This window comes from Harpia harpyja, chromosome 2 (genome assembly GCF_026419915.1).
Source record: "Harpia harpyja isolate bHarHar1 chromosome 2, bHarHar1 primary haplotype, whole genome shotgun sequence".
Classification (NCBI taxonomy): Eukaryota; Metazoa; Chordata; class Aves; order Accipitriformes; family Accipitridae; genus Harpia; species Harpia harpyja.
In genome coordinates this window covers 41,579,968-41,586,327 of record NC_068941.1, presented here as the reverse complement: position 1 = coordinate 41,586,327, position 6,360 = coordinate 41,579,968, and positions in this window count along the sequence as shown.

Below are 6,360 nucleotides of genomic sequence, written 5' to 3'. Positions count from 1 at the left end.
AGGATGTGAGAAAACATAACCAGCGACAGACACAGCTGAGCTGGCAGGAGCCTGTGTGCTAGTGACGCTGAATGCATACTCAAAGTGATATTCTCGTACCTTATGTCAAAAGCACCCTTAAAGATGGACATAATCTGTTTGCAAATAGTCTGGAAACATGCAAGAGGAGAGTATTTTGATACCAAACAGTGTAACTGAGAGCAGTCAGCGCTGTTTTAAGCAAAAGAATCAGAATAGATATGCTTGAGGGGTGTGCTGGGTGAGCCCCAATGCGAGCTGACAAGGAAAAAGCAGCAAATAGTTTTCACTTAAATACAGTAGTAGACTGAAGCCTATTGTGGAAGAATAATCGACGACCAAGGTCAGGTTGGACAGGGCTCTGAGCAAGCTGATCTAGTTGAGGATGTCCCTGCTCATTGCAGTGGGGTTGGACTAAATGACCTTCAAAGGTCCCTTCCAACCCAAACTATTCTATGATTCTATGACGTAGAAAAATATTTGAGGGGGGAAGAATGCCAAGCAAGGTCCACAAAATGATGAAGCAGCAATGAAACGAGGAGAATCTAAAGAGAGCTGATGAGAAAGGCAGTACAGTTTGAGGTACTGCTTGCTGAGCTGTCTTGGCACTCAGGCCAAAAAGAGCAAACAAAAAATACAGTGAAAAAGTTGATCATAGTTCACTTTCAGGAGCTGTAATACATCTGAGTCTTATCTACACTGACTAAGATTGTTTGGGTAGGATATTCTTATTTATAGTCAAACATTGCTCATCCTAGCATTATGAATCCTAATAATCGAACAAGTTTTTAAAAAGTTATGAAACAGTTATCCATGTAATGCAATTTAAAATGTCCACTGGTACTTTATCCCTACTTTTCTCATCTCTCTGCAACTCCCTGCCATCCAACAGTAATTAAATTGCTTTTGCTTTTTTTAAATTAACTGTTAAACTACCAAGAGTATGAGTAAATTTCACTTAAAGTGGAATTTTAAAAATGTTTCCCCAAAATCTTTCATAAACTTTCAAACAAGATACTGACACGAAGCTTCCTTGATTTATGTTGGTTCTCCTCTTCAGGCTGCCAGTACATTCTTCCTTGGTCAGATGCCTCTCCTATCTCTGCTGGCTTCTGTTTGACAAACAGTGCACTAGGATGTGAGCACATAAAATAGGAATCTCTCTACTCTGGCTGGCAAAAAAAAAAAAAAAAAAAAAAAAGGCTTTTAAATTACTGCTGGCTAGTTTGTGATAATGAGGCTGTTAAAACCCTGGGGGAGTGTCTGATCAGGTTGTCCTCTGCACTGAAGGCTATCACCGTCCAGAATTTTCTAACATCTTGGAAGTTCAACATGTATTCACTTCTGAAGCAGAAAAGCTGGAGAACTAGTATGGAGTGAAAAAGGTATGTGGAAGGCCTAGCACCAAAATAAGAACCCTCAAACTATCCAAAATTATTTTTTTCAGTTTTCTTCCTGTAATATAGTATTGTCCCTATCCCAGTGGATTGCTGAAAATTTAAGGAAGAATAGCTTAGAAAAAGTCATGTCATACCTATACAGGACAGCGGCTTCTTTCCATTATGAAATACTGGTATATCGTGCAACTGAAATGACTTTAACAAGCACAAATCCAGTATGAAATGGAAAAACTGGCTTTTCTGGCAAATAATTCTAGGGTAGAACAGCAAAAGTTTGGCAGACACTCTACTACAGCAGGATTCTTGTGCTAGCCCTTCACCACCCCTAAAAGCAGCTATGCCTGCTTGCTTTTATCGGGGTTTGAAATATGGGAGAGGAGAACAGGAAGCTGAGCTTCCAAAAGACCGTAATGTTAATCCGTTAGCTAGCTTTGTGCAGAAGCATTTGGGAGTGCACTAAATGCCTGCCCTAACTGGTAAAGTATGCACTATACATCCCTTACCCCTAGCATTAGAAGAGCCTAAATAAGCATTAGTAGAATTGTTTACAAAAATGGCAACATCTGGTACTGTTAAAGAATTCCTGTTCTACTTTAGGATGAAAATATTTCACATCTGGTTAGATTTTTGAATACACGCATTTGTCCAGATGACCCCTGAAAGACTTCTCTGACAGACGGACATCCTGTCCTTCTGTGAATACTCACGTCCGCGTTTGCCCCTGAGCTCCCCAGTGGGAGCACCCAGCTCCAGCTCCTCTCAGCAACTGGAGACCTGTGGCTCACCAGCCCCACGAACTGGAGGCCGTGTCCCTCCTCCAGGTCAGACACACCAAAATCAGAGGAGTGAGCTCTGCTAATGCGCAGCTCTCGCCGGTTCCGCTGTGGAACAGGACCAGCTCGTGAGCTCTGCTGTGCAGGGTCACCACAGCTAAACAGAGTTGAGCTCCACACGCTTCACAGCTCACTGGAGTCCTCCTATAGTGTTAGTCAGTCAGCAGTCACTGAAATATTAAGACAAGCTTCACATGGGGTTGTGAAAGAGAGGCAGGAAAACACAGCTGATAGCAATTAATAGTGACAAGCTGTTACCAGTATGTAAAGCTGGTAGGTAGCTTTGAAAATTTCTTGAGCTCAAAGCAAGAGGGGATATCGAGAGCTTAGGAAATACCCTCTGCATGTGGGAGAAATCAAGTATTTTTGCAGTAAAATACAACATCTGTTTAAAGTTAGGAAACCCTGATCCAATTTTTGTTGCAAGATTTGGCACCTTGTGGACTTCGATGCCTTTCTGCAAGATGCGCTTTCATCAGCTGTTATTTGGCTTGCTCTAGGGGCATGTAATGAAATTCAGTGATGTGTTTGGACTGCTGCACAAACAGGGCGATATCAATGTTTCCTCTGGTCTTAATCTACCACTTCCATAGCTTAAATCCTTTACTAGGATGAATGGATAAAATAAGTATGATTTCATGGTAGCTGAAAACCATATGCTTTCTTTAAGGAAAAATATGTCGTGAAAGTTTCATCAAAATATATGCGTTAGTGTTAAAGAGAGTTCAGGTAGCTTTCTCTCATGAATGTTGCTTTAGATAGTGGAGGTAGGGGTTTGGGGGGTTGCCTTTTTTACATTTTTGTCTATTTAAAAAAAAACAAACCCAAACCAAAACCCTTAATCAGTGTTCCTATGATCATAGTTTTCACCGTAAGACTTCATGTGTGAAAGCTGCTCACCACGCCTCCTTAGAAAGGTAGTGCTACAAACGAGCTGTCATCCATCTCCTGACATACCTCTATTCCTTGTATAAAAATAACATATTAAAACCCAAACATCTCCTTGGGTTCCATGAAGAATTTGAGTTTTAGCTGTAGCTGTCTACAAGAGAGAACTGAAATTGGGCACTTAGACCTTGTGGTGTGGTCTTCAAAATCTGTGTCATCCTGTAGGCATCTTGATTTTTTTTTTTAATTTTTTTTTTTTTTTGCATGCACTCAAGCCCTCCTTTGCTATTTAAATTTCTGAGGCATGTCCTCCTCAGCCAGAACCACTTAATTCCTGAAAGATTATGACAGCTTCCTGCCCTGAGCCCAGACAGACCTTCCCAACAGGTGTTACCCTGCCTAATCTTCCTGAGCCTGTTTAACTACGCTAAAGCTACATATGTTGAAGTATATACCTACAAACAGTACAGTGATCCTTGTCACTTAAAAAAAAAAAAGCGGGGGGAGTAGGGGAGGGTCAAAGGTCTCTTCCCTGAATCCAACCTACTACTCTGTCTTTTCTAGGAGTGTGTTGCAAATAATAAGCTCTGCCTGTGAAAAGGTACTGGGACATGGGAAGAATTGTTCTTCCCCTCCCTTGCTGTTGAATCTGTAGAGCAGAGCAAGGGAGATGTCAGGATTTGGGATAGAAGGGCCCGGCTGCTGCAGGGACCAGCTGAGGCACTCAGCACAGGTAGGGAAGGTCCCATGTACTGCTTTGGGAATGCTCGCCCACCTCAGGACAGCCCAGGATCCAGGAGTTATGTCCTCTCCTCAAACACAATAGACAGAAATCAGTTTTGGTAGAAAGGAATACAGAGCTGAGATGGAAGCACACATCCAGGGAAAAATAGGAACATCCAAGGCCTTTCTTTTTAAAATAATAATTTTTTTTCGTCTTCATTAGAGTAACATCAATATCACAGCCCAGAGGTAAGCTCGTAAATCGTAAAGGGGTAAGATTTAAGATGCCTCTTTCATATTTCCCATTGATTTGATAAGCTTCCTTTGCTCAGAGAGCTATTTTATCACTTGAAATGTTTTTTCTCCTAAAAAAAATGTGTAACTCGGTGAATACCATTCTTGACATTCCAGTCTTTTGCTCTTTGTTTACACATAGAGACATTACCAGCTTTGACAAAGATCATTTGAGTCAGTATTTGGTTTTCATGCACTAGTGTAGACTTCCCTCTGCAGGAAACTGTAAGTCAATAGCAGCCATAGCCTCTGGCAGTGTAAAAAAAAAAAAAAGTTTGAGGCCTGAACTGGTAACTCATATAGTTAAATTTACTGAAATAGGTACTTGTTTCTTGGCAAGCTGCCCCAATGGTATGGTCAGGTTTTACGTTAAGTTTTCCATCAAGATATTTCCATTGGCTTTCACACAGATTTTCTCCCCCCCCCCAGTGGATTTTGACAGCACATAAATAACCTGCCATTATCCATGCAGAATATTCTAACACTGGTGCTTACAAATATCACCTTCCTTGGGTTGTCAGAGGAGAGAAGGTCATCCTTCATGTCAGTCATATCCGCCAGCTTTCTAAAGGAACTTGACTTCCTACCTAAACTGAACCGTAGCAAAGAGACCAGTCTCCATGAGCTACAACCTTTCTTTCTAGATGCTTCTGGTTCCTGCACTGCTTAATTTCAGCTTCTGATTGTGTCAATTATTTTGTGACAGTCATAAGCTCCCGTACCTCAATGCTTTCCCCTCCCCATCTAAAAATCACAATATTATGCCTTCTTTCTGAAGGACCACAGGTTTTAAAATGCAGAGTATGATCACTACTGTTTGATCTACAAGCCAGTACTGCACTTGGTGGTTATTACCCTGGATTATTCACCTCTTTCAAGTCTAAAACTTTATCTGTTGGTTTTTAGTTAAAAGCACCACTGCATTCTCAAAATGTAAGACTGGAACAACCTTGGTTTTGCAGGCTTATTTTTGAAAGAATTCTTTGTTGCAAGCTTCTTTTGTCCTCCTTGAAATTTCACCCACCTTCGAGCAGTACGTAAGACTTTCTTTCAACTCCCATGAGCAGATATTTGCATTCTAGAGTCCTAAAAATTCCACCTGGGTTGACAGTGGTCGTGTTGTTTAATTATTCTATGGCTGTTGTTTACATTTTTGGAGACAGAAAAGCTTCAAGAAAAGGACCAGCCTTACAGAAATTAAGCCCTTCTGCAGTCAGGCCAAAGCTACATCACTTGGATGGAAGACCATTTAAACAAAAAATAAGCTATTATTGGGGTATACGTAGATAATTCTTGTCAATGCTTCTCTATGGTAGTTTTGCAGTGCCTGTACCTTTGCAAAAGGCCTGTCCTCATCCCAGTCCCATATGCCTGGTGCCATTCCTGATACCTGGTGCCATCCTGGTGCCTTGAGCGCTGCTTTCACGAGCCAACATGGGCTCTGCCTCCTGAGGAGGTTAAGGGTGTTATTTTATTACTGACACAGCCTGTGATGTAATGAGGAGGGGCAAGCCTTTTTACTCTGACTCTCAAGCTGAATAGTTCAGCCACAGACAATCTGGAACAATTCCATGTTGTGGTGGCTCATGACAGCCTTGTTAGCGTGGTGAAAAACTCTGAGGGGTCAAGGAAGGAGCTCTAAATGACTGCTTTAAACCTTCCCTTTTCTTGGCTGTTTTGGGGCCTATTAGGGCTCTTTCTGACTGCAGGAAAGTTCTATTTAAGACTGCTGGATCATTACCTGTTTTCCTTCCTCTGGTTGTCCATTAAGTTGAACACTAAATAGCATGAGACGCTAAACTGGTCATTCTTTGTTATGCACAGTGACTGTACTGAGAAATTCACTGAAAGAGAAGACTTCTAACAGCTGACTTCTGGGGGATTGCTTTTACCTCAAGAGTGTGTATTAACCTACTAAATCCCAGCTGACCTGCTCTTTAATACTATTTCCTACTTGAAAGAAATTCCCATTAATTTAGTAACTCTTGTTTGTGTTATTACATAGGACGCTAGCTCTTGGTAACAAACAGCCTTAGCTCTCCCTATCCCACCTACTGGGTTTTTTTCCCCATGAAAACACAGGGGTTGGAAGATAGAGGCTGCTGCCCACAACACGCTTGCTCCATAACATTGGCTTTAACATCTGCCACCAACCACAAGGTAGTAATAATAATATTAAAAAAAAAAAAAAAAAGCAAGCAAGC